General features: G+C 39.2%; 1 long non-coding RNA gene across 2 annotated transcripts in view; it reads right to left on the bottom strand.

The window, feature by feature from the left end:
- Positions 1 to 8647: 8647 nt before the first annotated feature.
- LOC118373827 (uncharacterized) overlaps positions 8648 to 11640 on the bottom strand; it is a 29015-nt gene continuing 26022 nt past the window's right edge. For both annotated transcript variants that reach the window (XR_004823486.2, XR_004823487.2), the window contains one exon: positions 8648 to 11479. This is a non-coding gene — a long non-coding RNA (uncharacterized LOC118373827). The remainder of the gene's footprint in view (positions 11480 to 11640) is intronic.

Raw genomic sequence — 11640 nt, 5'->3', positions numbered from 1 at the left:
AGACTCAATCTCTAGCCACTTTAATAATTAATAATTGGATGTAATAAAAGTATCACTAGTCACTTAAACAATGCCACTTTATATCATGTTTACATACCCTACATTACTCATCCCATATGTATATACTGTACTCTATACCATCTACTGTATCTTGCCAATGCCGTTCGGCCATCACTCATCCATATATTTATATGTACATATTCTTAATAATTCCTTTACACTTGTGTGTATAAGGTAGTTGTTGTGAAATTGTTAGATTACTTGTTAGATATTACTGCATGGTCGGAACTAGAAGCACAAGCATTTTGCTACACTCGCATTAACATCTATGTGTATGTGACCAATATATTTTGATTTGATTTGATGTTGACACCTATACAGTACCTTTAGCAATAATAAAAAAAAATGTGGTGTCCCCTGATGAAATGCAGTCTTTCTGCATTGTGAAGAGGGAAAATCCCGATATTCACAAAGTTTGTGATGAATGACAGGTTGTTTCTTCATGCAAAATAGATTTGGGTGAAGCGGTTTTATTTTAGGGGTTTAGTGAATGCGGATTATTTTTTACCCTTAGGACAAGGGGAGTATATAGAATGTTAAGACTACACAAGGGTTAATAGATCAATCACAACGAGAGTTCCAAACTTCTCTGCCAATAACAGTTTTCTCCCCCTCCGCACTCAGACCACTCCCAGACAGTCGGAGCTAAATTCTTGTTTGAGAAATCTTTTATATTCTTTTGACCATTTTAATTGAAAACTATTACAGTAAGGTTCTTAATGGTTACCCAGAAATAATTTGATATTGACATAAAAACGTCTGCATTTGCCCTTTAAATGAACCTCCATTGTGTTGAGAAGACATACTGTACTGTATGGAGAGTCTTGACCAATAATTTGTTCTGCACTATGCCTGATGTTTTTTAAAATTTTACTAAGAAAGTGGGTGGGTGGGTGAGAGGGACACTCAACCATCTGAATGGTCCAGTGGTTTCCCTTTCATCCCTACTCCTTCACCCCTAACGCCTGTTTTTGCATATCTGCCCAACGGCTTTCCGAGACAGAAAGAGCAACGATGACACACGCGAGGGGAAACCATGTCAACTTTAGTGTCAAACCCTTATGTGGGGTTCCCTGCCTAATCCTCCCCTTATAGGTCCACACAAAGAAAAGCTGCATTTAGACATTTTGTTTATTTTTACAGGACATCTTTTTTTCAGCAGAGAAAGTAACTGATCATGTGATTTGATTGATCCAAAATGTAACTTTCTGAAAAGTCTTTCATCCTCATAATGTTCATAACACGTTGACTCTGGATGTGCATGTTGCCTGCTTGAAACAGAAGTAACGCAAATACCATGATGAAGTGCAGTAGGCATTCCATTTGAAATGATAGAGGTGTTGATGGCCAACTTGCCATCTCCCTTAGTTAGTCATCATCAAGCACTCCTGTTGTTGGGGTTAGCCACATGGTGGTCTGTTCATCACATTATTTAGATCACAGATAATAGAAGCTGTCAAGAAACACACCTACACATCTTCCTCACAGGAAAGAAGAAGCTTTCAGAAGAAAACTATTCACATTGTGCAAGAGTGAGAAAGAGAGTGAGTGAGTGAGAGAAAGAGAGATAGAGAGAGAAAGATAATGACTTGACACATTGTAAATAATTAACAAAAAAAAACGAGAAAGCTAGAATGCTATTTGGCCCTAAACAGAGAGTACACAGTGGCAGAATACCTGACCGTTGTGACTGACCCAAACTTAAGGAAAGCTTTAACTATGTACAGACTTAGTGAGCATAGCCTTGCTATTGAGAAAGGTCGTCGTAGGCAGACCTGGCTCTCAAGAGATGACAGGCTACGTGCACACTGCCCACAAAATGAGGTGGAAACTGATCTGCACTTCCTAACCTCCTGCCAAATTTATGACCATATTAGAGACACATATTTCCCTCAGATTACACAGACCCACAAAGAATTAAAAAAAAATACAATTTTGATAAACTCACATATGTATTGGGTAAAATACCACAGTGCAATTACAGCAGCAAGATTTGTGACCTGTTGCCACACGAAAGGGCAACCAGGGAAGAACAAACAACATTGTAAATACAACCCATATTTATGTTGATTTATTTTCCTTTTTCTACTTTAACTATTTGCACATTGTTACAACAATGTATATTGCCATAATATGAAATCTGAAATGTCTCTATTCCTTTGGAACTTCTGTGAGTGTAATGTTTACTGTTCATTTTATATTGTTTATTTCACTTTTGTTTATTATCTATTTCACTTGCTTAGGCAATTAATTTAGCTGAGAGAGAGAGTTAGCGTTAGAGCTCCTGTGTCATGCTCTGAGACTGCTTCACTGTTTGGTGTTGAAATGACTTGAACTCAAACCACCGGACTGTCTCGTCTACTCTATGTGGCTGTGAGTGATTATGAGTGGTCCCTCTAACCAAACACAGAAATATCACCCTTTCAGATACCGGGCAGAGACAGTGAGAGATGGTGTATGAGGCTGTTCTTTACTGTCTCTTATACAGTAATAGCAAGAGTACCTCTCCCCCATATCCCACCCCCTAACACCTGCTAGTCCTCTACTGCCAGTTTAACGTTCACTACACTCACCCTGAGTCTATGCTGACTCACTGGTGTGTGTCACTGGAGTATGTGTGTGTGTGTCTAGTCTTTATCAACCAAACCAATGTAAGTGGAATGTCTGCATGGTTGCTGACATGGTCGTCCATTCAGCACATCTGTCACTTTGCTACACATGTTTATTCCAGTTCTCTTAGTCCCAGGTGACCTGGATGACAACACCTATATTTCAGTCATCACTCAGATGAGACAAACTCACTGTTAATTCTCCCTGCTTTGATCTGAGTCTCTTGACACACATCTGTGTTTCTATTAGAAACAGTTTTATATTGTCTCTGAATGAATCAAAGAGTCCATGAATGAAAAGCAGGAGCAGCAGGTGAGATGTTAACAGAATTGATAAGGTTTGAATGTGATGCTACGATGCTGCGTTGTTACAGTACACTACAACACAACACGGTAAACGCCTGAGTCTGAGTACTTCAGAGGAACCACTACCAAGATGACTGTGACTTACACAAAATGCATGAATGGCAAACCGTCACTGTACGGCCGCAGACCCTGTTCAGAGTAATCTGTGTATACGGGTCTTACAGTCAGTAGAGCAGAGACGCCTAAAAGTTGTGGTGTGGTAGAGGTGAAGCTGCAGTGAGAAATAAAGAGGACAGGTCTGTGAAATTCTCTCTAATTTGTGGGTGATGGTGGAGATGACGAGGAGAGCCTGTACACATTGATTATCAGGTGGATCATAGCCTGGGAACTGTGTCAGAGACTGCTGAAGGTATTTGGTCTTGTGTCTATTGTATGCTAATGCTACTACTGCAATTACAGTGCATTCGGAAAGTATTCAGACCCCTTCACTTTTTTCCAGCCTTATTCTAAAATGTATTAGATCATTTTCCCCCCTCATACATCTACACATAATACTCCATAATGACAGAGCACATTTGTTTGGTGCAAATGTATTAAAAAATATATAAAAACATAAAAACATATAAACATATAACATATAAAACATAAATAAATAAAACTTAGGTATTCGGACCCTTTGCAATGAGACTCGAAATTTAGCTCAGGTGCATCCTGTTTACATTTATCATCCTTGAGATGTTTCTACAACTTGATTGGAGTCCACCTGTGGTCGATTCAATTGATTGGAAATTATTTGTAAAGGTACACACCTGTCTATATATGGTCCCACAGTTGACAGTGCGTGTCAGAGCAAAAACCAAGACATGAGGTCAAAGTAATTGTCTGTAGAGCTCTGAGACAGGATTGTATTGAGGCACAAATCTGGGGAAGGGTTCCAAAAAAATGCTGCAACATTGAAGGTCCCCAAGAACACAGTGGCGCCATTCATTCTTAAATGGAAAAAGTTTGGAACCACCAAGACTCTTCCTAGAGCTGGCCGCCCGGCCAAACAGCAATCGGGGGAGAAAGGCCTTGGTCAGGGAGGTAACCAAGAACCCGATGGTCACTCTGACAGAGCTCCAGAGTTCCTTTGTGGAGATGGGAGAAACTTCCAGAAGAACAATCATCTCTGCAGCACTCCACCAATCAGGCCTTTATGGTAGAGTGGCCAGACGGAAGCCACTCCTCAGTTAAAGACACATGACAGCCTGCTTGGAGTTTGCCAAAAGGCACCTAAAGGACGCACAGACCATCGAGGGAAAGATGAACAGAGCAAAGTACAGAGAGATCCTTGATGAAAACCTGCTCCAGAGCGCTCAGGACCTCAGGCTGGGTCAAAGGTTCATCTTCCAAAAGCACAATGACCCTAAGCACACAGCCAAGACAACGCAGGAGTGGCTTCGGGACAAATCTCTGAATGTCCTTGAGTGGCCCAGGCAGAGCCTGGACTTGAACCCGATCGAACATCTCTGGAGAGACCTGAAAATAGCTGCGCAGCGACACTCCCCATCCAACCTGACAGAGCTTGAGATGATCTGCAGAGAAGAATGGGAGAAACTCCCCAAATACAGGTGTGCCAAGCTTGTAGGGTCATACCCAAGAAGCCTTGAGGCTGTAATCACTGCCAAAGGTGCTTCAACAAAGTACTGATAAAGGGTCTGAATACTTATGCAAATGTAATATTTCAGTTTTTATTTTAAATAAAAAATTTGCTTTGTCATTATTGGTTATTGTGTGTAGATTGATGAAGAAAAAACTAACAGTTTAATCAATTTTAGAATAAGGCGGTAACCTACCAAAAAGTTGGAAAAAGTCAAAGGGTCTGAATACTTTCCAAATGCACTGTAGATGTATGAGAAAAATGTAATTTTTTAACTGTAGTTCTGTATTGATCATTGGGCAGGGAAAGGTGGTACAGACAGATAATGCATTGTGTGTTGTGCCAATGTCATTGATTGATCTATTTGCACAGGATTATTTGTATAGGGACCATACCTTGTATAGCCCTGGTCAACAAACTCTTGTCCATAACACCACTGGTTCAACTAAGATAAAATGTTTTTTGTCAAATCCTTCGTAAACAACAGGTGTGGACTAACAGGGAAGTGCTTATTTTTGGGCCATTCCCAACACTGCAGAGAGAAAGAAAATAGAGAAATAATAGAGAAGTAGAACAGGTAATAATAAAAGATAGACAATGGGTAACGATAACTTGCCTACATTCCGGAGGTACCATTACCGAGTCAATGTGCAGGGGTACAAGCTAATTGAGGTAGATATTTACATATAACTAGGAATAAAGTGACAGATGGTAAACAATAGCAACAGCGTATGTGAAGAGTCAAAAAAGTTAGTGCAAAAAGAGTCAATGCAGATAGTCCAGGTAGCTGTTTGGTTAATTATTTAACTAACTATTTAGCAGTGTTATGGCTTGGATGTAGAAGCTGTTCAGGGTCCTGTTGGTTCCTGACTTGGTGCATCGGTACCGCTTGCTGTGCAGTAGCAGGGAGAACAGTCTATGACTTGGGTGGCTGGAGTCTTCTACAATTTTTGCAAACTAGACCCTCTCTTGGTCCAGCAGACACATAAAGCCAGTGTTTCAGCCAGGGCAGTAGGTAGCCTAGTGGTTAAGAGCATTGGGCCAGTAACCGAAAGGTCACTGGTTTGAATTCCCAGCCGACTAGGTGAAACATCTGTTAATTAATGTGCCCTTGAGCAAGGCACTTAAACCCCAATTGCTCCATAAGTGTGGATATGCATGTATGCTTAATGAGAATCTCAACCAAGACAGACTGGGTGGAAATACCGTGGGTCTGGGTGTAACTAACACCACATTAGGTGTGGGGTCAGATGGGGACAATAGCATCATGTGCAAAGGTTTCAATGGAACCAAGAGGTAGTGTGGCTCCTGACAAGTGTGCATGTACCATAACCACAATTCATGACACAAGCCTGAATACAGCAAACACATTTTACATTACACCTCTTTTTTTTCAGTCTGTCTTAACCCAATAGGCCAGAGATCCCCAGCCTTTGGTCAAATCTGGTGTTAAGTGAAAATCTTTACGGTGGAACCCTAGCTTGTTGCTGTAGTCAACGTTTGAGTAAGTGAGGAATCCTTGAGGTAATAGGCAGCCAGTTAGTAGTCCTTATGGTACAAGAGAACAGATGATAATATCTACTTTCAGCTAAACTCGTCTGCTTACAATCTTAAAGGGATAGTTCAAGATTTTTGCATGGTACTAGCATTCTTGGCTTCTATTTTTGTATTCATTTTTTTTACTTCAGTTTATTTATGAAATATTTTCCTAACAGTTAATTTTCTTAACTTCATTGTTGGTTAAGGGCTTGTAAGTAAGCATTTCACTTTAAAGTCTACACCTGTTGTATTCGGCGTAGTGACAAATAAAATACTAAGCTATGTGGAATTGTTTTAAGAAGGTCATACCAAGCATCATTTTGCTATTTGATTTAGAATTGTAAGACCCCTTGAAATATCCCAAAAATGTATACAAAAATTATTTCATGAAAAATTATTTTGTCCCTTTGTCACGCCCTGGTCTTAGTATTTTGTGTTTTCCTTATTATTCTGGTCAGGCCAGGGTGTGACATGGGTTATTTATGTGGTGTGTTTTTGTCTTGGGGTTTTTGTAGGTTATGGATTGTGGTATAGTATAGTAGTCTAGGAAAGTCTATGGTTGCCTGGAGTGGTTCTCAATCAGAGGCAGGTGTTTGTTGTTGTCTCTGATTGGGAACCATATTTAGGCAGCCATATTCTTTGAGTGTTTCGTGGGTGAATGTTCCTGTCTCTGTGTTTTGTTTGCACCAGATAGGGCTGTTTTGGGTTTCACGTTACGTATTGTTCGTCTTTATTAAAGATGTATCGAGATAACCACGCTGCATTTTGGTCCTCCTCGCTTTCACCGGAAGAAAACCTTAACACCCTTAGTACGATTAGCCCATACAAACGCATTAAATAACAGATTCACCACATGGAACAACAGAGACCGCCCACAAACAATAGGGGGGACTATGTGTAAAAAGTATTGTCATTTCTAAATGGTACAACCAATATGTACACAAATACACATACATACAAGCTGAGAATCCATACTTTAACCTTTAGCTTGATTTCAAATCCAAACTTTTGTAGTATAGAACCAATAGAACTGTCCCAATAAATACGGAGGGCACTGTAGATAAAGGGCCGAAATCTCGAGCTATCCATTTAAAGCCATTTCTCCCCTGGAAGATCATACAGTATCACAATTCACCACAAAAAAATCTGGATTCAAATTAATGAAGCCTTAAATGTGTGTGTTTGTTGGTTGTGTGCACATGTACATGACTATTTTTCTGTATAAACTCTTGTGTAAGTTTCCATTTCCTAAGAAAAGCAAATTTTCCAACTTGAATGTGCACTGGTTTGAGTCAGAGGGCCTTCCCCCTACCCAACATGAACCATTCAATGACAACTTCTACACTACACAGGTAGCACAATAACAGCTCCAATTACTTACCCTTCTATATATAGCCTACAGATGCTTATCATGTATTGCAACATCTCCAAGGAAGGGAACAATCAAGATTCAACACTTTATTGTCATACCAACCGAACCTGTTAGGAAATTGATTTATTTCAGATCACAGTGACAAAGTTACACATTAATATAAATCTTTATACTTGCATAACCTGTGCATACACCAGACACAGTGAACATAATTCATGGTAGAAAAGTTCAAAACAAAGGGATATACATTATAGTCTAGTCCTGAGTAGTTACGTTAGTTCAAGGTTTCTGGTCAGTTCAAGGTTCTTAGGGCTCGACTCAATCTGTGGCACTGAAGATCAGGTCATTTCCGGCTGAGCCAACATATGCAGTGTTTAATTTGAATGCTGTCTCCACCAATGCAAAATATTGCTTTTAAATGTATATTTCAGAACTGAGTATGGAGTAGAGTGTGGGAGGGGTCTTCCCCAATGTTAAAGAGGGGGAACCCACTATATGTACATCCAATCAGGTCCTTCATACAGGGTGTTCCCTCTCAGTTCCCCTTTCACACTGTAGTACACAGAACCATTTCACTTTCAGTGAAGTCAAACTCATATATTTCTATTATCAAGACTAGTGCAAATATAGTGTTCATGCCATTTAATGATACTTAATTAGTTGGATATTTAAAAGTATTGGAACTGAAGACATTTGACAAGATGTACATTCAGTCAATCAAGTAAGCACAATAAAATAAAATATCTATTTTTAAAAGCCAATATAAGAAGCTGGGAGATGAAGTGTGGGATGTTGATCCCGCCTCTCCCTATTGTCTCTCTCTAAAGCAAGACACTGCCCTCTTGTGACAAAAAGGTGGAGTTACTGTAAGTATATCAACAGAGCTCATTTAGGCAGAATTCAATCATTGTGGATAAAGCACCAAAGTTCACAAAATAAACAATTCATATCGAAAATACAAAGGAAGGTTAGGATGGGAGTGTCTTCATACTATATCAATATCCAATGACAATGTAGTGAGTGCACAGGGTTGTGATAGGAAGCAGACAAGTTTATCAGCCATAATAAATCAGGCACCTCTGACACTGCATAAATACCGGGGAGAAGTATAAGAAAATCAGCAATGATTGAATCCCAGCTTTATTCATTTGGTTTAATGTCTGCTAATCTCCCTGAGCATTATGGCACATGAGGTTCTGTTACATCATCACAGTTTAAGGGCGTTGCTAGGTGCAAGGTAGAATCATGTGCCTGCACCAATATAATTCCATATGCATATTAGACTGTAGCTTGTTTTTTCCACAGTTTTCACATATTTACGGTTATTTCAAATGTTATTTTTTCGATTAAATTAAGAAAGGAAATCTTCACCTTATTTAAAGTTGCTTGAACATCTAAAATGTAACATTAGAATTGCAATGAACAATTCAATAATTTAGCTGATGATCAAGCAATGAGTGCATCCCAATAAGGATAATGAAGCAAGCACAAAATGCACCGTAGGTACTGTAAATCAAAAACAACAGTAGAAGAAATCCCCACAATTATAACATCCTAAATTACAGATAAAAAAAACATTTCAATAATTAAAATTGAGCACAAATATTTAAAAGTAGTAAACAATAAGTCCTAGGTAGGAGAGGGTTAGGCAAAACAGGAACTACACTGTATGGACAAATACAGTTCATTCCATCATTCCAGTGACATGGACAAAAAAAGTCCTTTGCTCTCTTCTAAAATGATCATCTTATTATATCTTAACCAAATATTATGTTATTTGTTTGGTATCTTGAAGAAAGTATTGTAAATGGGGTTAGGATGAAGGCAAAATTGAAAAAACTGATTAATGCAGTTAGTGTAGTTAATAGTGTCACAAACAATAAAACAGCTATATCCAGTTTGAGCCCCAGCAGTTAACAGTAAGGTTGAGTCATGGGGAGTAGATTAAGTGAGTGTATGTTAGGAAACCTCCCACGTTCCACCTGAGTCATGCTTCACATATTATCAGATTATTAAACTAACAATAGAAGAGGGAGAAGCCTTTGATCGTATGTCATTTTGTGGCGGTCGTATTAATTACTCCTTATAATAACATTTGTAGTAACTACTGTAAACCATTTTCAAACTTTCTGTTAAGGTACAGTACCAGTCAACAGTTTGGACACAGCTACTCATTCCAGGGTTTTTCTTCATTTGGACTATTTTCTACATTGTAGAATAATAGTGAAGACATCAAAACTATGAAGTAACTAACACATATGGAATCATGTAGTAACCAAAAGTGTCAAACAAATCAAAATATATTTTATATTTGAGATTCTTCAAAGTAGCCACCCTTTGCCTTGATGACAGCTCAACCAGCTTCATGTGGAGCCAGGACAATAACCTCTCCCTCAATGTGATCAAGTCAAAGGAGATGATTGTGGACTACAGGAAAAGGAGGACCGGACCCCATTCTCATCGACGGACCTGCAGCTTCAAGTTCCTTGGCGTCCACATCACCAACAAACTAACATGGTCCAAGCACACCAAGACAGTCGTGAAGAAGGCACAAAACCTATTCCCCCTCAGGAGACTGAAAAGATTTGGCATGGGTTCTCAGATCCTCAAAAGGTTTTACAGCTGCACCATCAACAGTATCCTGACTGGTTGCACCATTGCCTGGTATGGCAACGACCGCAAGGCATTACAGAGGGCTTCCTGCCATCCAGGACCTCTATACCAGGGGGTGTGTCAGAGGAAGGCCCTAAAATTGTTAAAGACTCCAGCCCCCCAAAACATAGACTGTTCTCTCTGCTACCACACAGCAAGCGGTACCGGAGTGCCAAGTCTAGGTCCAAGAGGCTTCTAAACAGCTTCTATCCCCAAAACATTAGACTCCTGAACATCTAATAAAATGGCTACCCAGACTATTTGCATTGCCCCCCACCCCTCCCCTCTATTATGCCGTTGCTACTCTGTTATTATCTATGCATAGTCACTTTAATAACTCTACCTACATGTACATATTACCTCAACTAACCAGTGCCCCTGCACATTGACTCTGTACCGGTACCCCCTGTATATAGTCTCGCTATTGTTATTTTACTGCTGCTCTTTAACTACTTGTTACTTTTATTTCTTATTCTTATTCATATTTTTTAAACTGCATTGTTGGTTAGGGGCCTGTAAGTAAGCATTTCACTGTAAGGTTAGTGGGACTATCATTTGTTTTCAACAGGACAATGACCCAAAACACACCTCCAAGCTGTGTAAGGTCTATTTGACCAAGGAGAGTGATGGAGTGCTGCATCAGATGACCTGTCCTCCACAATCACCCGAACTCAACCCAATTGAGATTGTTTGGGATGAGTTGGACCGCAGAGTGGAGGAAAAGCAGCCAACAACTGCTCAGCATATGTGGGAACTTCTTCAAGCATTCCTCATGAAGCTGGTTGAGAGAATGCCAAGAGTGTGCCAAGCTGTCATCAAGGCAAAGGGTGGCTACTTTGAAGAATTTCAAATCTAAAATATATTTGGATTTGTTGAACACTTTTTTTGCTTACTACATGATTTCATATGTGTTATTCCATAGTTTTGATGTCTTCTTTACTATTACTCTACAATGTAGAAAATAGTAAAAGATTAAGAAAAACCCTGGAATGAGTAGGTGTCTCCAAACTTTTGACTGGTACTGTATGTTAATGTAGGCATTCTTTCAGGTGTTTCATCACTGCATCACACATGATGGCAAACACTAATCCATGCAGATTTTATATATCTTTTAAAAAATGTGATTAATTTACCCCAATGAGATTAGTATTAAAATAGCCTGCTGGCTGAATGGTGATGATGGCTCATACTAGTGGACCCATAGGTTAACCCCTGCAATAATACCTCCTCATTTGTTTTTTATACCATTCCATCCACTTCTATATGCGCCTCATCACGTGTCTCAAATTAATCCTTTTTCTCCTGAGAATAAAACAATGGTTGGATTGCATATTTATTTTTGTTGGTGCTCCAAAATCATAGCAATTATTGAAAAACTACAGTAATGAGTTACAGTATATCAACACTTAATCATACTCCTATTAAGAATAAATTATTCTGAATAAAAAATGTCTCTACAAAGC

This window comes from Oncorhynchus keta, chromosome 31 (genome assembly GCF_023373465.1).
Source record: "Oncorhynchus keta strain PuntledgeMale-10-30-2019 chromosome 31, Oket_V2, whole genome shotgun sequence".
NCBI lineage: Eukaryota > Metazoa > Chordata > Actinopteri > Salmoniformes > Salmonidae > Oncorhynchus > Oncorhynchus keta.
The sequence above is the reverse complement of the archived record's forward strand: the minus strand, read 5'-3'. Positions and strand labels throughout refer to the sequence as shown.